Source organism: Phacochoerus africanus, chromosome 4 (genome assembly GCF_016906955.1).
Source record: "Phacochoerus africanus isolate WHEZ1 chromosome 4, ROS_Pafr_v1, whole genome shotgun sequence".
In the NCBI taxonomy this organism is placed as follows: domain Eukaryota; kingdom Metazoa; phylum Chordata; class Mammalia; order Artiodactyla; family Suidae; genus Phacochoerus; species Phacochoerus africanus.
Genome location: NC_062547.1, coordinates 27,835,187 through 27,855,286, shown reverse-complemented (window position 1 = coordinate 27,855,286; position 20,100 = coordinate 27,835,187). Strand labels below are relative to the sequence as shown.

Below are 20,100 nucleotides of genomic sequence, written 5' to 3'. Positions count from 1 at the left end.
AGGTTTGATCTGGGCTGGGAACTTTTGCATGTTGCAAGTGTGGCCAAAAAAACCCACCAAAACCCCAAAACCTCTGTTTTACTCGCTGCTCTATTCCTAGTATTCCTAGAGCCTGAAACAGTGCCTGGAACACAGTAGGTGCTCAGGTGTTTATTGACAGCATGAACTGTGTGGTACGTGGGCTGGGCTGTCCCATCTCTCTCTTCTTTCTGGACAGAGAAGCAGAATGTTGAAATAGTGCATCAGACTGGCAACCGAATGCATTGATTCCTTGATTCTAGCCTGGCTGCTCACTTAGCACTGAGACCTCTGGGACCCTGAGCCGAAGTGTGCTCAGCCCAGCTCCTTCTCAACCTGAAGCCACATGGGAGGCCCTGGCGGGGTCGTGAGGAACCCATGAGATGCTGCCGGCCAGGATCTTAAGTGCACAGGGCAGGGCTTGGTTGATTGTAAATGGCAGGTGCCTGACTGTGACCCCGATGACTTTGTGCACCCAATGCCTGACTCTAGAACATGTTCTATACCCCTTCCTCAGGGAGAGTCTGCTGGCATTCCTTCTGGCACCGGGCAGTCTCGCTGCCCTGAGGGGTGCAGCCAGACCTCACGCCATGAAGACGTGCTTCCGTGGTTTCCTGGGTGTTGGGAGGTTGTGATGCCGCCTTTCCTGGAAGTGCTCCTCTTTAGTGGAACCATTACCAGACTGCTAATAATATTAATAATAATACACCCCTGCTCGTAATTCAAGGAGGCACTCACTGGTCTGCCACTGAGCCAGCCTGGCCTGGAGGCAGGAAATGGACTCCTGACCTCTTGAGCCAGGTCACAGCCCTCTGCTGCTGCTGCTGCTTCTTTTTTTTTTTTTTTTTTTCCTTTTTAGGGCCGCACCTGCACATATGGAGGTTCCCAGGTGAGGGGTCAAATTAGAGCTACACCTGCCAGCCTACACCACAGCCACAGCAATGTGGGATCTGAGCTGCATCTGCAACTTACACCACAGCTCATGGCAATGCCGGATCCTTAATCCACTGAGCAAGGCCAGGGATCAAACCCACATCCTCATGGATACTAGTCAGGTTCTTAACCCACTGAGCCACAGTGGGAACTCCTACAGAGCCCTCGGCTTCTATCACTTTGTAAACGTGAAGGAATTCTGTTTCTCTCCCTAAGGAGTGGTGGTTAGCACTTGCCAGAGATTTCTTACAACACACCTCCTAATAGTGACTACCCTTCTTCACACACTTTGTCATTCAAAGCTTAAGATTCCCAGACAGGAGTTCCCGTCGTGGCGCAGTGGTTAACGAATCCAACTAGGAACCATGAGGTTGCGGGTTCGGTCCCTGCCCTTGCTCAGTGGGTTAACGATCTGGTGTTGCTGTGAGCTGTGGTGTAGGTTGCAGATGCAGCTCGGATCCTGCGTTGCTGTGGCTCTGGCGTAGGCCGGTGGCTACAGCTCCGATTAGACCCCTAGCCTGGGAACCTCCATATGCGGGGGAGCGGCCCAAAGAAATAGCAAAAAAAAAAAAAAAAAAAAAAAAAAAGACAAAAAAAAAAAGATTCCCAGACAAAGGCAGAGAAGAACAGGCCCTCTGGATGAAAGCAGCAAAATTAATGTGCCACTGGCCAGCGCTGCGAGGCTAAGTTCCATCACTGAGGTCTGATACCTGTCACCTCCCACATATTTAAGGATTCCTATAGTGCACCTGCCACGTTGCTAGGCCAGCCAGGGACAGAGACAAGGGAACAAGCCGCTACAATGCAGCGCAGTAAATGCTGGAGAGCAGAAGACCCAGGGAGAAAGGAGGCACCTTCTTGGGGTGATGGGGGAGGGGTGGTGGCAGGGCCGTCAATCAGCAAAGCTCCCAGATCCGCTCCATCTGGGCTGAGATCTGAAGCCTGGATAGCAGTTGGCCAGGAGAAGCAGAGGGAGTCCAGCGTATGGAAGAGATCAAAGATAAGAGAGGCAGAGGCAGAGCAAAGGGGAGAGTGGCCTGCCTGTTTGGGGGACCGAATGGAGCCAGGAGGTAGAATGTCCAGTGAGAAAGAGCTGGAGATGAGGCTGAAGAAGTAAGTAGGAGCCAGCTCACAAAGGGCCTTGTGAATCAGGCTGTGGAGGCTAAACTTTATTCCAAAGGGCGTGGGAGCCGTGGAAGTGTGTGTAAAAAGCAGATACGTGTTACAGAAAGGCTTCTGTGATCCCTTCCTCCACCCGTGGCTCTGAGGGCCTCCCGAAGGGCCACCTGGGACCTACCTAGGGTGGGCGTGGTCCTACGGCCACACGGGGGTCGAGGCTTGGCTCTCATACAGCTTCCAGGAAGATGGTGACAAAGGACTCATCACCAGACCAAGGAGCTGTTGTGGTGGGGAGGGACCTGTTAGGGCCTTGCCGCTGTGCTGATGGCCTATTTATGCATTTAATTACCGAACAGGCGGCCCCGCCTCTATTCTTCTTAACCCCCTTTACTCCCTGTTCTTCCCCAAGCCCTTCACTTCTTCCCCCTCTGCTCCTCTCCCCTCCTGAGCCCTCAGCTTTCTTAGCCGTGCCTGGTTTTCTCCTTGAGCCAGGGAAGATCCAAGGCAGCATCACCTGGTCTTGGCCATGGAAGGGAACACTGGCACTGGAGCAGGACAACCTGGGCTTCTGGTCCTGCTCTACCAACCTCCAGCCATTTGACATGGGGCAGAACCATTTTCCTCTCTGAGCCTCTGTTTCCTCATCTGTAAAATGGGGATAATCGCACAGGGGTAGTGTGAGACTTGGATGAGGTTTTGCTTTGTAAATGGCAAAACGTTGAACAAATGTTGATTTGGGGTTATTATGCATTGCTCTGCCAGAAAAGTCTATAGAGGGATGGTAGGGGGAGAAATGGAGAGATCTGTTGTGTTGGGGTATTTTTGTCACCTAGGTATAAATAGATAAATACACCTGTCACTCGATGAAAACAAAGAAGGTGTTTTTTTTGTTTTTTTTTTAGGGCCATTCCCAGGCTACGGGTTGAAACAGAGCTGCAGCTGCCGGCCTACACCACAGCTCACGGCAACACCAGATCCTTAACCCACTGAGCAGGGCCAGGGATCAAACCTGTGTCCTCATGGATGCTAGTCAGATTCATTACTGCTGAGCCACAATGGGAACTTCAAGAAGAATGGGAATTTTCTTCCTAATCTTGCCTACCAGCAGCAACTATTAGAATCATTGTTGTATATTCTCCCAGCCATACACAAAATACATGTGTTTAAACCCCTAAAATACAACCAAATACAACCATCTTATAAACCTTGTTTTTAGCTTGTTTTTTTCACTGTATGTGGATGTTTTTTAATGTCATAGTATGCAGACCTAACTCTGTCTTCCTAATATCACTTGGTTATAGTGATAGTACAGAGGGTTATAGCACAGTACAGATGGACCATAGCTTATTTAAGTATTCTTTTCTTGATAAACATGAATGTGGTTTTCAATTTTTTTTTTTTTTATCGTGTATTTTTATGGGCTTCCCTGCCTGTATCTCTGGGAGGAATTCTGAGCAACGTTCTCAGGATCTGAATATTAACATTTTGGTCAATACCACCAAATTGCTCTCTAAACAGACTGTACAAACACACACTTCCACAAACAGTGTTGCTGCCTCCCCATGTCTGAACCAACCGTGGTTGTCACCCTTTCCACCGGGGCTTTTAAAACTGTGAAACCCTCCTCCCTCCACTGGCCACGTGGTCGCTGACCGGCTTTATTTCACTGGCCCTCTGCCTGACACGCTGAATGCTCTGTGACCACAGTGAGGGGGGAACATCTGAGGGCAGGTTACTCAAGAAGATGTTAGGAACCAGGCCCCGAGACAGTCTGGAAAGCTCCCGTCAAGGATTAAATGGGGTCTTTACATTTCCAAGCATAAAATCTGGAGGCAACAGAATAAATTGACTTTAAGCACAGAGCATTGCTCCTGACATGAAATATTATTATTGTCCTTGTTATTCTAGAAAGTTCTGACACACAGATCTTTGTTGTGTTTGGAGGGACGGTAGTCAGAGAGTGGAGGAAGATGTGGAGAGGTTGAGGTGTGAGTTTAAAAAAGCGTCACTTGGTCGCTGTCAGGCTGTGGATGGTCACATGTCCTTTGGTGTTACAAAATGCAAATTGCCGGGTAACCAAGGAGCATTTCCATGGGAAGAGCCCGTGACCTTCTGGTGCTGCATGCAAGTGAGAGATGGAGCACTTGCAGAAGAGGGAGAGAAAGGGGTCTCTCTAGCCCTTGAAACCTAAAACGGGCCCATTGGAAAGTTCAAGAGCCGATTACTGACAACACAGGCTCCCCTGTGTCAACCAAAGACTTATGGCCAACTTGAGGTTGGTCACCCAGTCAACTGGCTCCGTTTTAAAACTCCTCTAAGCAGGGGGCAGGGGGTTAAGCCACACAAACTATGGGGAGATGGTGATCCATGGTAACTGTGTAAGACAGAAGATGGAGGACTGGGGTGGGAGGAGGCAGAATTCAGAACGAATTCAGGAAGAATAATAAATCGAATAACTGACAAAAGTAGCCCTTTACCTCTGTTGTCTAATTGGATCCCCTTAACTACCTTATAGAGTTAGTACTGTGATTGTCCGCCTCTAATAAATGGGGAAGTAGAGGCTCAGAGAGGTCAAGTCAGTTGGCCAAGGTCACACAGCCACAAGCGACAGATCTGGAACACAAATTTAGGTCTATCTGAGCCAAAACAAAAATGCCAAGGAGAGCCTCTGTTTCGGCATGGCAGGGCTCGCCTTGGATGAGGATGTCATGGATAGCCAGAGAGGATAGGGGGAGGTTTTTGCTTTTTACCTTGATGAGAAATGACCTATTTTTACCCTGTTGTAGGACACTTCGAAGAGCCCTGGCTTCCTTTTTTTTTTTTTAACCATCTTACTGATTGGGGTCCATTTGACAATTCTATCTCACCCCCAAACATACATCCTCTTTCCCCCTTCTGGAAAATGTGGGGCTAGAGGGGGCCTTCCTGGGAGATGTAGCCATGGGTTTCTGGAGGCAGGCAAGGCAAGGAGGTTAGGCAGAGTGGCAGTTGGGAAGGAGGGGCAGAGGGGGTTGGGCTTGTTTGCCAAGGGGGTGGGGGGATGGACTGGGAATTTGGGGTGAATAGATGCAAACTATTGCCTTTGGAATGGAGAAGCAGTGAGATCCTGCTGCTTAGCACTGGGAACTATGTCTAGTCATTTATGATGGAGCATGAGAATGTGAGAAAAAAAATGTATATATGTATGTGTGACTGGGTCACCTTGCTGTACAGTAGAAAATTGGCAGAACACTATAAACCAGCTAGAATGAAAAAAAATAAAAATCATTAAAACAAACAGACAAAAAAAGAAATCCTAATTGGGTCCCCAGTGGCCTGATGGAGCCTCTAAGACCTCAAAGGCTTTGAGGTCGTGACTCATTGCTGTATAAACCAGCCAGCCCCTGGCCTTCGTGCCGCCTCGCCAGCCTGTAATTAGCACAGCCACAGGTTGCTGCCTGGCTTTGTTCTGCAGTGATAGGCTCTTCCCTGGGTCCCCTTGTGTTCCTGAGTCACTCAAGCTCACAGGTGCTTATCCAGACTGGTCAATCATTCAGTATGAGCTTGGAGGGCAGGACAGTTAGGGAAGATGCCCCCATGTTGGGGGGTTCTCCCACCCTGAGCCCCTCCCTAGACTTGCCAGGCCCTGCTAAGGAGCATGGGCTGAGCAGTGTGGACCAGAGGATGCTGCCGCAGGATGACTTTTGAGGGGGGCCCATGTAGGGGTGCCATGTCTTTGAAAGCTTTACAGTGCATCTTATGAGAGCTGATGCCCGGGGAGGGGGCGAGGTAAAGAGGGGTAGAGAGCAAGAATTTGGGGTCGGACCACCTGGGTTTCAGATCTAGCTCTTCTTTTTGCTGGATGTATGACTTTGTCCAGATTTCCTAACATCTTTGAGCTTCTATTTCCTCACCTGTGAAACAGAGGTAAAAACAGTAACGACACCGGCTGAGAGGAGTGGATGCAAAGATGCAAGTCTAGAGTGCGCACACCTGTAAGTGCTCCACAGGCGGTGATGATATTGGTGATAATGATGATGTTGATACTGGGACAAACTTTACACCCATTTGCCAGGTGGGAAAACTCAGCCTCGAGATGTCTGCAGGGGCGTAGCTCGTAAGTGGGAGAGCTGAGATGAAAACCTCCGTCTGTTTACCAAGTCAGGAGCCCTTTTCTCTGCTGGACAATCTGCAGGAATGAGTCTGCCTACAAGACTGTCGTGGACTGAAAACCAATATGTCCTAACAACAAAGGTTTGTCGACCTGGGTTGGTTCTATATTTTTCTCCACAGTCTGGAGCTGGGGCGCAATGCAGTGAGATTATGTAAATATTTACTCAAGGTTCTGGGAAACCCAGGAGGGTTGCTGGGTAAGCCATCTCCCAGCAAGCAAGGGCTCGCCTGCTAATTCCCCTTCTCTCTCTAAGGCTGATCAGATTGCCCTGGGCCTCATCAAATGCCAATTTCCTTCTATTTGGAGGGGGGGAAAGTGGTCAGCTCCCAGTGAAGCCAGTGCGGGGGGCGGGGGGGGGGATGTTTTCTACATAAGCTGAGAGGTGGTTGGGGATAGTGTCACTGAGCGCAGGCAGCCCTGGTTTCTGTCGGTCCTTCCCAGCAGTGTGACCTCAGGCAAGTTACCAAATCCCCTCAGCTTCAGTTTCCTCATGGTTAAAATGGGGGAGGATAATGCTACCTTGAGGGGCTGTTGTGAGGATTAAATGAGAAACTGCCTGGAAATGAAACACTTAGTATCTGGCACACAGTATGTGCTTACTAAAAATAGCAAGGCGGCGCTGGGTGCATTGTTGTGGAATTGGCTTACAGCACTTTGCCGGTGGGTCTTTCTCTTTTTCCTTTCTTTTTTCTTTCTTCTCCTCCTCTCCCTCCTTCTTCTTTTCTTTTTAGAGCTGCACCTGTGGCATCTGGAAGTTCCCTGGCTAGGGGTCGAATGGAAGCTGCAGCTGAGGTCTATACTACAGCCACACCAACACCAGGATCCTAGCTGCATCTGTGACCTACACCACAGCTTGTGGCAATGCTGGATTCTTAACCCACTGGGGAAGGCCCCGGATCAAACTCGCATCCTCACGGACACTATTTCAGGTTCTTAACCCACTGAACCACAATGGGAACTCCCGGCTAACAGGTCTTTTGTTTCTTGCCATTCAGAGGCCCTGGTAAGATTATGTCCCTTGTGGTCACATGATTCTGGGCATGGTTGCCTGTAAAAGAGAGCCAGTCTGGAGTTCCTGTTGTGGCGAAGTGGAAATGAAACCAAGTAGTATTCATGAGGATGCCGGTTCTATCCCTGGCCTCGCTCAGTGGGTTAAGGATCTGGCGTTGCCACGAGCTGTGGTGTAGGACACAGACGTGGCTGGGAGCTGGTGTAGGTCGGCAGCTGTGGCTCTGATTTAACCCCTAGCCTGGGAACGTCCATATGCTGTGGGTGTGGCCCTAAAAAAAGCAAATAAAATAAAATAAAATAAAGAGCCGGTCCACAGGCATTAACTGTCTCAGATCTTTTGATTCAACTGCAGCTTTCAGTGCAGCTTCCAATGGTATTAATAACAGCAACCATTTATAGTGCACTGACGTGCTCCATAAACATATATTACCTCTTTAATCCCCTCCACAGCCCTGGAGGATGGTATTATTTCTGTGTGCAGATGAGAAAACAGGGACTCAGAGATGGTAGCTTAACGCCCAAGGACACACAGTTCTTAGGGAAGATCAGACTGGAGCATAGTCCGTGTGACACACAACTGGACTGACCAACCTTCCTGGTTTGCCTGAGATCATGGAGTTTCCTGGGAGGCAGGGATGTTCAGGGCTAAAACTAGGAAAGTCTGGGATGAGTTGGTTCCTTTACAGGTCACCTCCCTGCGGAGCTGGGTGATGATTTTGGAAAAGAGACAAAAGGTGAGAGAGAGGAGAGGAGGGAGATGCAGGAAGAGAGGGGCAGGTGCAACTCTGCACTGTTACTTTCTGGAAAGGCAGCTGGGGCCTCTCCCTCTCTTGACTATTCTCAGATGCCCTCCTCTTTCCTGAAGTCACTACAGAGCCTTGTGCCAGCAGGTGCGCAATATCTTCCATCAGGAATTAGAGTCATCTGTGCCTGGAGGTGTCTCTCCCTGAGGCTGGAGGAGGGAGGTCGCAGGGGCAAGAGGAGTTGCTGGGAACCATGCACTTGACCTCAGGTCCCGGTCCATTATGCACCAGCTGCATGACCTTGGGAAAGATGCCGAGCCAAGTGGGGGTCATCATTTCAGCCATCTTGTGTGTATCACCTGCCCCAGGGACACTGGGATGATCTAAGGAGATACGCAGAAGAAAGAGTTTCTAAAGAGCCATAGGCACACAGGGTGTGTGGGTTATGCCACTGCTTCCAGACACCTGAGCCCTGGCTCTGGGGTTTCAACCCCTGAGAAAAGCCAATTCAACACCCTGCTACTTGAGAGGAGTCATGGCAGACCTTTTTGGCGATAGGCAATGAAGACTCTGTCTGCCTGGCTGGCTGAGGAAAAGAAGAACCCCAAAGTGGCCCCACGTGTCAGAACAGGAAGTGCTAACATCTTGATTCATTGGAATCTATGTTCTGTGATGGTAGGAATTTTTGTCTTTTCCTTTCTCTTATGGCTGAACCCTCATTGCCTCTCACAGTGCCTGGCCCATGGTAGAAGCTCCATAAATAGTTGTTGAATGTTGACTGTGGAATGGTTCCAAGCACAAACCATTCTGGGAGACTTAACTTCTAATGAAGTGACTGGGGAAGATGGAATGGAGAAAATGGATTGGGTTCCACTGGGCAAAGGTGGGGAAAGGATGGTTCACGTGGTGGGACAGAAGGAGGCAAGGAACACGTGGCACGTGTGCGGAAGCCATGCGGGTGGGTCCACCGCATATGGGATGTACCCCAGAGGTACGGTTGGAGACCGTGGGACTTAGGACATAGGTGGAGACCAAGTGGTGGGGGGACCGGTAACAGTGTGCCCTCAGGAAGTTGAAACTATAGGTCTTTAAGCCATTATTTTCCAAATTTCAATCACTCATATTTTATTATCACTTTTTTTTTTTTGCCATGTCTGTGTACCCATTTATATTATTGGCTCAATCATTTTCATTTTGGCTTAGTTTGACTCTCTTTTTTTACTTTGTTTTCCCATCAAAAACATATAACCATTAAAATAGAAATTATTACTTGTGTTCAAAATCATCTCGCCAACCACCCTTGGTAGGTGTGTCCTCTGAGGAACGTAGCTCCACAGACGGGGAAACTGGCAAAGATTTCTGAATAAGGGCATGATCTGATTGCTTTTCGAGAAGGTGGCCAACATGAAGAATGGAAATGTGGGTATAAAATTCTGGTCCCGTTGTGATTAAAATGGTAAGAAATGTTACCAAGTGAGTTTTGGGGACATCTCACAGTTTCTCTACGGACTTCAGGATGAAAGATACCGAAACTCCTCTCTCTCTGCCCATTTCCTTCTTGGTCTCACTTCACCTTCTTTCCCGGCAACTCTCCCTACTGCCCCATGTGCCCTGCCAACAGGTCTGAGGTGTGGAGGTGGGTTGCAGTCAGAGAAATGAGTGGTCCACTCGGAGTCAGGCAGTGCAGTGACCCATGGTGGGTCTGGATGACGGGCAATTGTGTCCATGTTGGCACAGTGCTGAGGCTTCCTAGGCTCGTCTTACCTGGTGGTTCAAAGAATGTTACCCCCAGCCAAGGCTGAAGTTCACAGAGCATTGACCCATCCCCTAACAAGCCTATTTTCCCCAGCTGGGCATTCAGCGTCCAAGTTAAGGTGACCTGCCAAGCTGGAAAGAAAAGGAATTAGCAAAACCCAGGAATTTGCCGAGGGCGCCCCTCCTCCACCACAACCACACACAATTGTGAGAGCTAAGGTTTGACTCCCTGAGATTTTCTGCTCTAGTGGTTCTGGCAATCCCTGGAGACGCACAAACTGGTGAATCTGAGGGCTCTAACCCTTGGGCAGACTTTGAGGGGTTTTGGTGTGGATGGAAAAAGTCCTTCATCACTTCGGTGTTGACGGAGAAGGTGCCTGGCAAGCAGACCATGCCCTTCTGGCACGTTCACCTTGTCAGGGGTGGCTCTGGCCCGCGCCCTCCGAGTCGCGTCCTTTGCAGCCGAACAGAGCTCAGCGGCCGCCATCTTTTCCACTGTGAGGAAGTGAGTAGCCCGGGGCTGGTCCTTTCGCTCGGGGTCGTCCTCCCGAGAGAAGTGTTCAGATGAACTGACTGTGCATATTTTTGGTTCAGTTTACAGAGGAGTTCCTTATTTCGGTTTCACTGTACACCCACCTACACAATATCTTTTGGTTCTCAGAATTTCAGAGCTATTAACCTCCAACCTGAAATTAGGATTCTCATAAAACTTTCCTGGGGCACTGTCATAAAAGAAACGAGGTCTCAAAATAAGTATTTGGCATACGGTTCTCGTCCAGGAAGACAGATTGACTAATTTCAAACCCCCCTATGTGATGGTTAAGGATGGGGAGGGGGGAGGGGAAGGGGAGAAAAATCATAGACATGCCATAATACACATTGCGAGATTTCATCTGGATTTCCCCTCAATATGGAATTATTCAGAAATAATTCCAAGGGTTTCTATCTTGGCATTCACCAACGTGCAGGTGCATGTGTTTTGAATGGACTGAATGAGTCATTTATTTATGCAAATGAGATTTTTGCATCGTCCCAATGGATGTGCTTGTCAGCCCTTGGATATCATTTCCAGAAGGTTTCTAGATGCATTCTTTCCAGAGGCTCGAGCAGGTCCTACAATTCCTAATTTCTGTCTGGAAGGCATATCGGAGCAGAGTCTGGCTGATTAGCATTTTACATTTTCTTGAGACACCCAATTGCTCATAAAGAATGGGGATTGAGAAACTGACAGCAACCCCCACCCCCAGCTAGTGTCCACGACTGCCCTCAACCTTCATATTTAATGCCCTCGTCATCCCTCCAACTCTTCACTCTACGCTTCTGCCATTTCTCGATCTAGATGCCTAAGGGCTTCTCACTGTGGTGCTTAGCCTGCCTAGCTGCTGATGGGGGGTGGAGTGACCTTTGTGTCAGAAGAGACTCATGACTTCCCAGACAAGACCAGGTCACAACTTTTTCCAATGGGCTTCCCCTCTAGTCTTATTCTGAGCATTTTGACTTTTTAAATATTTGGTATGGAAGGGCAGGGGCTGAAAACTGTCCCATAAGATCCAGACCTGTTTGCCTGTTTCCTACTTTTTTTTCATTTCAACTTTATAATCTCAGTCTTCCAAGAAATATTCACATTTTCAATTGCTTTCCAGAACTGAGCTTCATTTTCCCTGTTCCTGTAAGATATTATAATGCAAATTTCAGCACACTGTTAAGCTTCTCTTTTAAATTTTTTTTTATTTTATGACTTTCATTTTTTCCATTATAGTTGATTTACAGTGTTCTGTCAATTTCTACTGTACAGCAAAACAACCCAGTCTTACATATATATATACACATTCATATTTATATATATGAATATATATAAGAATATATGTGTGTGTGTGTGTATATATATATATATATATGTATATGTATGCTTTTTCTCACATTATCCTCCTTCATGTTCCATCGCAAATGACTGGACATAGTTCTCTGCTATACAGCAGGTTCTCATTGCTTATCCACTCCTAATGCAATAGTTTGTATCTATTAACCCAAGACTCCCAGGCCATCCCATTCCCTCCCCCTCCCCCTTGGCAACCACAAGTCTGTTCTCTTACTAAGCAAAGCTTCTCTTTTTTGAAGAGGGTTGTGGTGGAGATGTTGTTTTGGAATGACACGGGCTGGGTCTGAGCTCCAGCAACTTTCTTTACCGGTGGCCTCGGCCAAGTTACTTCTCAGGCTTATGAGGCTCAGTTTCCTCATCTGTAAAGTGGGAAGAGTAATAGTACCTTTCTGATGGAGTTTTGTGAGGATTAAATGAGGTGATTCAAGTTCCATGCATTGTTGGGTGACTAGGATATGGTTGAAACAGAGTAAAGGTGAACAGTCATGCTTATGCCTCTGTTTTCCTGTATCTTGTCCAGGTTTGCCCCCTTCTCCTGCATTGTCTTTTGGAGCATGGAAAAGTAGTCCTCTGCTCACCCATACGAAACTTCACATGGTGCTAAGAGGATTTCAGGAGATTCTAGCTCCATACTTGAGAGAGTAGGTACTTCTTGACAGCCCACCAAAGGCCAGGTACTCTGCTAATGCTTTGGACAGTTCCTCATCCAACTCCCCAAAGGGCTCACTGTGAGCATCTGTATTGCCAATAAACAGATGGGGAAACAGAGAGTTAAAATGTAAGATGTAAGTAAATGTGACAGGGTTGTCCTGGTCTGTCTGGCTCCAAATTTTTTTTTTTTTTTTCTTTTTAGGGCTATACCCGAGGCATATGGAAGTTTCCAGGCTAGGGGTCAACCACCCTACGCCACAGCAATACCAGATTTGAGCTGTGTCTGTGACCTACACAAGAGCTTTGGGTAGACCCACTGAAACACTGGGTCCTGAACCCACTGAGAGAGGCCAGGGATAGACCCCAAATCCGCAAGGATCCTAGTCGGGTTCGTTACTGCTGAGCCACTATGGGAACTCCTGGCTCCAAAATCTTTGTCCTTTCTGCTGCACCAGCTGGTTCTGAGAAAGCTGAACTATGTTTTTTGTTTTTTGTTTTTTTCTTTTTCTTTTTTCCTTTTTGAGGGTGAGAGAATAGTTTCTGAGTACCCCTCGTCTTGCAACACTACAGGTTCTCCCTTTAGTTGGTGATTGGACCTTTAGATGGTGATTTTAATAATTGGACCTTTAGACGGTCCTTTAGATGATAATTTTACACATTTTCTTCTTGGGTCTGGTGTTTGCTGTCTCTCATGGCCCCTGAGTGAAAGAGATGAGGCACTGAGACCTTCATCCAAGGTCAGGCCCAGTAAAACCTCCTCTTGGACGGTAGAAGCCAAGTTGTCTGGTTTACCATTAGTGGGATAATATGGGAGCCCACAAAATATAAATAGATGGTGACAACTACAAAGTTGATGATTGTCTCTGCTCTCACCCACCTTTGGAGGTGCCAATTTGGTAGGTGTGGGCAGGAGCCCCGGTGTTGTAAAGGTGATACTGATGCTCCACAGGCTTAGAGCAAGGACACAGGGGTCAGAGGAGGGACAGGGAAGGGCAATCCATCGGAGGAGGCTGCAGCTGTCTCACTCTGGTCCCTCTGCAGCAGCATCTCTTTATTCCATTTATATCTCGGGATTCCATGACAGTGGAAGAAGAATCCTAACCTGAAAACACTATCTAAAAACCAGCACTATAGTTTACTATAGTTTTAAGAAACTCTTTGCCACCCAAAAAAATACAGGCTGCAAGAAGGTAGCCGGGAAGTGGCCAACTTTTGCCTGGTCTTCCCTCCCTCTCTCTAAGAAGAAGAAATCATCATTCTTCCCACAGACCCTGATGGAAATATGCTTCAGATGCCCAAAGCAGTTTGATTCAAGAATCAAAGTCCTCAGCCCAACCGTGGAGTTGGCATTCAGCCAGGGCACCATGTTAAAGCTCTTTGAGAAGAAAGATTAAGGCCAGAAAGAGGGTGATAAGATATAAGTGGGGCAGAAGGAACAGGGCTGGGGCGAGTTCAATTAACCAAGAATGGAAGTGTCTTGAGAATAGTTAAAATATGGAGGAGTTCAGGAGGTCAGTTCTGTTCATTTGTTGGTGCGTATATAAGACGGGTGACATATACAGATGCTCAAGGGGTATTTATATGCATGTGTGCATATGCGTATAGGCAATGGGCTATTTTTTTTCCCAGAAATGGGGAGCCCCTCTCCCCTACTCTAGTACCAAGGGTGTCCCTCACCTCAGCAGTAAGTGGTACATGCCATTGGCAGAGAATTTTCTCAGTGTGTAGGCACGGATGTGATGGCAAAACCCATGACCAGAAGGTGCCATGGATATCTGTTGAACAGCTGTCAACGTCGGACCTCCCCAGTGGAGCTCAGATGTCACTTTCAGAGCCCAGGAAGCTTCCCAGAGGATTTGAAGGGCTCCGGGAATCAAATCTAAGCCAAAATGTAAAGATTTTGGAAACACAGCTTTTAGAAGGGAATAGGCTATGAGGCAAGATGATGTTTATTGACCCTAGTTCTTTACATGACTCCAGCCAAGGTAACTGATGATAATGCCCTATATACCTCTCCCCCCACCAGAGTTTCTTGTTCCTGTCAATTCTAGAGTCTTGTGTGGCTCTCACTAAATTGCTGTCATATTCTGCCCTGGAGGTAATTTCATGTCATCAAGAGGGGATGATAGACAGAAACATATATAAACACACATTTGCTTTCAAAAATAAATAGAGGGCCTCTAGTTAAAAAGGTGCTATAAGCCAGCATCCTCTTTTTGCAGAGCAAGCACATAGCTCTCCTTAACCTTTTAACCACAGCTTGTGTTGGTATTAAGACTCGACCCCTCAGGGCTTGATACTTGGCTCAGAGAGATTCTTTGTCTTGGCCTCGATTGAGGAATTAAGGCCCCTGGGGTTCTTTGGTTCTGAGACATGGCTCTCCTAGTAGACAATCCAGCTGAACTCGGGTCCACAGCTACTGCGCACAACCTGGTCTGGTGCGCGCTGCCCCCCTTTTCCTCTGTGGGAAGAAGCATGGTAACTCGACTCAAAGGCTCTGTGTCTTTGCGCAGGTCTAAGACAGCAACAGGACCTCGAAACTATGCAGATTTCTATGCAGAGTATCTGGGTTTGCAAAGGTGGTTCCAGTTCCCAGTATGATCTTGATCTTGACCTGAGGGCAAGCTGCTTTGCCTCTCTCTCTCTCTCAAGTCTTCTCATCCTTAAAACCCAGACCATTGGCTTTGTCTCATCACTCTATCCACTTCCAACAGTCTCCAGGAGATCCTGGGAGCATAGAACAAATGGAATATCTGCTGGGGCTGGAGTGCGACCTGATAATGAGACTCCTGCCTGATTCCTGCTCAAGAAGGTTATGACTTTGTTTTGTTTTGTTTTGTTCTGGCAGCACCCAAGGCATGTGAAAGTTCTCTGGCTAGGCTGAACCTGCACTGCAGTTTTGACCTGTACCACAGCTGCGGCAACGCTGGATCTTACCCACTGGTCATGGGGGAACTTCCAAGAAGGTTGTGACTTTTAAGAAAACTAACAATTTGTTTATATAAAGGCTCTGGTATGTTTTCTCATTTTGTGGGTTACATTTTTAAACTTCTTATCCATGAGAGACATGCTTGATATATTTGAGGCTCTTGCAAGAAGGCCTCAGCATCAAATCCAGCTTTCAGCATTCTCAGTTAAAAATCAGGACCTCCATGCATTCTCTCTATGTATCTATCTATGTATCTATCTATCTATCCATCATCTCTGTAACCATCTATCTATTTAATTAGTTGTCAGTGCTGTTTCTTTTTTTTTTTTTTTTTTTTTTTTAGTGAGGGAGGGAGATGTTATTTTTTGCTTTTTGTTTTTCTTCTGGGAGATTCAACTAATTTCCAAGTAAGGAAAAGAACCAATGCTTAGCAAGAACCCACTAAAGACCAGGCACATCATTAGGTACTTTGTATATATACGTAAAGACTCCACAAATAAGGTGGTTTGTGAATATGAGGTGACATCTTTCCATCCCCTTTCACCACTATCATCCCCAAATGACTCTTCTCAGGAGTGCCTTATAGGAGCAGTCCTCAGAACTAAAATAGGCAAGGTAAGAGTGGGTGAAGAAAGGGAGATATAACTGGAGCTCTTCAGCTAGAAAGGAAAGAGCCTATAATTAGGGTGGTTGGGCCTGGACCAGAGAGTCCCATCACTTTGGAGTTGCTTTTGAAGTTCACCACCTCTTGACCACACAACCCCTACTTCCCAACCACTCCCCTGCTATCTCAGCTTAATCAAGCAAAATGCTTAAGAAGGCTAAGTTTTCTTCCTGGAAGTTAAACAAGCAGTAATAACACTTCACTGGCCCTCCCCACAACACACACACACACACACCACACACACCCTGAAGGGGGCAGAGTTACTGCTTCAGATTGCTCCTGATTCAGTCTGTTCCCTCAAGGCCCTGCTCTGAGATCTGGAGCTGATAGACTAATTGGGGCTAATGTGATAATGAGCAATAGTGATATTTACTGTATTTGTCATACATTTGCATTTTAACAAGACCTTTGGGAAATACGCATGTTGAAGATAAGTAATGGCAGGAACATTTGCTGAAGGCCACGGCGGGGTAGAGGGGCTTTCAAACCTCCCTAAATTGCGATCCCCAGACCTTCAAACCTTCAAGACTCTTCCAAGCCCCTGCCTTCCCACTGAGTCTGTTTCAAGTTCAAGAACCTCTCCATTCACAGAGCCCACCCTAGGAAATTCAGCAAGAAAGGATGCTCCTGCCATGTGCCCACCATTCTACCTTAATAGCACGACTGCTTACTTTTTGTTCTATTCAGTTTTTGCCCGTATACAGACTTTCCTTTTTTCACACAGGAAACTTCTGGGTTTTGATCACAAAATCTTGGTCTCTTTGTCAAAACTCTAATTCCCTTTTCCTCTCCCACAGAGCAGAGGCCTGGTGAATTAAAGAAATCTGCCTAGACATTTAGCTCATGCCAGGCCAGTGTCCAAGAAGACCCAAGAGAGAAAACTCTTGGTTAGAGGATGGTATTTTTCCTTGCTAGGAGCCTCTGTCACCTGTAGTGGTGAAAGGGCATTTGTGACCCAGTGAAGCAGGCCCTTGGCCCAGGGGGATGGGGGTTGCACAGGCATTTGAAACCCACGGATTCTCCTCTCCCCCAGGATTCAAGCTTCTTCTTGCTCAAACTGTGTTGTTATATTTCCAGTTTCAGCATCATGGTCTTTCCCTCTCTTTCTCCTCTAGGGAATGTTGATAAATAGTTTAAAAAAATAAATAAATAAAAGATCACAGAAGTGTCAAGAGCAGGTAAAGAATCCAGATAATCCACCAACCAGACAGTCCGTCTTTGCGTTGTTGAGAACTGACTGTTCCACCTGAACGACTCAGAGTAGACCCTCCCTTCAAATTTTCCAGAGATCTTACCAGGGGCTAGGGCAGATGGGCTTTTCAAAGTCCATTGAAATTACCCAGGGTCACTGTCAAGGAGGTGATCGTGATGCCTGGAGAGAGACCCTATGTTCCTGGCTACCTGCCCAGGAGCCCTTAAGAACCTGGTGCCCGCACAGCCAGGCTAAGGACGCTGATGCCAAGGCAGAGTGGACTGAGTACAGATTAGTACTCTAGACAGAGGTTTAAGAGCGCCCCCACCCCTCCATACAGCCTCTCCTCCTGATTTGAATTCTGCTCACTTTGCTCTTCCATTCTCTCTTCCCAATGGTGTCTTTGGGGATCAAGTATGGTGGTTTTCACCCGAAACAGCCTCTAAGCTGCAAAGAACAGTCACCACCAAATCAATTCCTCATCCATTAACAGGTTGTCTCTCTGTTCTCGAGACACAGGCATAACCTGGTTAGACCTGTTTTGTTTGAACACTAACGTGTGAGTTGGCCAAATGCAAATGAGCAAATGTTTGTAATCCTTTATTTTATTTTTTTAAAGGGCCCGGCAGCCAATCAGAAGAGAAGGAAGTGACTTAGGGAATTCCCGGTTGGTGGCTTATTGCTTAACATCCTACAAAATGATTTAAAATTATTGTCATATGCATTTATCTTCACTCTGATGAGGGCTCAGACGTGATAACACTCCTGGTTCCCCATTCCCCATAGGAGCTGGCGTGAGGGCTGCCTGCTGCTTCCCCTCCATTAGCCACAGCTATTGGATTTGCCACCCAGAATCTTTAGGTAAATGAGGTAAGTCTTTATTTTTAAACCTTCTTTTGATTCTGGAATTCAAATACCTGAGTGGAAAGAGAAACCTGCCTTGAATCAGACAGAATAAAATACAACAGACTCCCGGAGGCAGCTGGCAGGAAGTGAAGCTCGGCTCACCTGTGCTTACCTCACTGGGTTGTCTTAGAATTTTCCTTCGGAGGGCAGCGAGGCTAGTTTGGATGTTATTCCCGTTGTCATGTTAATCACCCATGCTGTGATTTCCCAGCGTGGAGTCTGGATTTGAGATCACTGTGCATTGAAAAGCCCCCTGGTTCCCTGGATTCCATCTCTTTCTGTGACAAAGCCATTTCCCTGGGTTGATTTCTGAAATTCTGAAAGCTAGGGATAGGTGACAATGATGGAACTCAGTGAAGATCTGGTTGGCTCAAAAAACTATTGGGGCTCAGAGCACATGTTCTCACTTTCTAGCGATGATCATTTCCTTGAATCATTAGTTGTAGGGAAAGGCAGATTCATCTTCGGTATATTCTGGTGTTGGAAAATGGCTGGAAACAGGTGAGGGTGTATGTACCCCACTTGGAAAAAGTGGTGGGCCGTCCAGGTAGGCAAGGGTACTGGGGGAGAGCTGCACATTTCTGTCCAGAAAACGAAAAAACAATTTTGGCGCAGGGTTTCGCCATATCACAAGGGGACAGACTAACCCTTTGTTTGTTCCATAATGGGATGCTCTGACCAGACAGGCAGATGTGAGTCAGCACCAAATGCCTTCTAAGACATGGACTCTTTGGATTTTGCATAGATACAATAGAGCTATATTGGCCTCCATGTCAATAGAACTGGAATCAGTAGAGAGTTCATCTTTTTGTTGGTAAAAGACAACGCTGAGTCAGGAAAGTGACATTTTCACCCTTCATCTTCACCAAGATTTAGGATACTCCTAGGATTGTGGGAGAGTGTGTCTTGTTAAGGTGAAGCCTAAGCTTCTATGAGTCTAAGTTCACAGAGGTCTTGTTGGTTATCTGCACTGACCTTAGTAACAGTGAAAAAGTGGTAAGGGTTGGGACTCAGAACTTCCCAATAGGAGGTCTAATCCGGGAGTTGTTTCTGCAGGCATGGCTGTGAGGGAGTGTTTAGACAGAGCCTTTCACTGTGTAAAGGGGTAGTTGGGGATCATGAGTGGCCATGTGCTAATTCCACTGAGGTCCAGGGAAGAGCTGATTTCCAACAGGAGAGATGAACTCGTGTTATTCGAAAGAACTTCATGGGTAAGTGATGTGATCAGGAAAGGCTCCTAAGAGATTTTAGGAATGACTTCAATAGCTGTGTTTGGAGTTTGCAGAAGGCTCCATTGATTCCCTTTAAGACCTAGAGCCCTGAGACTATGAAATAACTCATCAAGTCCATCTTCTTATAATTTGAAGTTGTGTAGGATCACATTATGTTCACACTATCACTTAGGGCTTTAGGTGGGCTGATTTTTTGTTGATGCCCAATGGGAACATGAAACGAGGGTAGTTTGAAAGTGTGAGATCACCTTTTACAAAATAATACATACCACGGAGACAATCCTCCATGTTTTCCAACTATTTTACAGAGGAATTCTGAAAGCAGTACCTTTGAGGGAACAACAATTCTGTAAGTTCTCTTGCGTTACTGTTCAAGATGGCGGCATTTGCCGGAACCATTTTAGCGTGGTTGTGGTTAGGGTGATAGCTTTGATCCAGACCTCATATGTGTGAAAGATCTCAAATTCAATTATATGTGTTCTTTTGTGTTAAAAAGTATCTATTTGTTATATACAAACAACGCTGTCTTGAGAGATACACACACACACATATATATATGTATATATACACATTTTTTTTTAAATTTTTTAATCTACTGTGAGCTCTCCCAAATGGAAATGACTTGGGCCTTTCTGGACCTCTGAGAAGTCGTACATTCACACTCATGCTTCCACGTTTATGCTGCCATTTATTTACCAACTTTATCCAGGTCCTCTTTCAATCTCCTTTTGATGGCTTGAAAGGCTGACACAAAATGGAAACTGAGAGGTTAAACTATTTACTCAACTGCGTTTAATTAGCTAATTGGAAACTGGAAGAAACTCATATCAGGTCCTGGGCCAGAATGTGAGTGCTTTGGTTCAAAGTTCGCTTCTAGGAAATAGGATTTAGCTTTCTGGAATCTTGTCATGGTTT

At 46.7% G+C, this 20,100-nt stretch overlaps 1 protein-coding gene across 2 annotated transcripts in view; it reads left to right on the top strand.

Moving 5' to 3' along the window:
• Positions 1-17,666: 17,666 nt before the first annotated feature.
• The window catches only part of EHF (ETS homologous factor), a 41,748-nt gene continuing 39,314 nt past the window's right edge, over positions 17,667-20,100 (top strand). Inside the window, exons 1-2 of one of the 2 annotated variants that reach the window (XM_047776014.1) lie at positions 17,667-17,714; positions 17,834-17,917. The gene's annotated coding sequence lies outside the window, so the exon portion shown is untranslated. Of the gene's footprint in view, positions 17,715-17,756; positions 17,918-20,100 lie in introns of those variants that run through there. The other variant, XM_047776013.1, reaches the window with a different exon arrangement.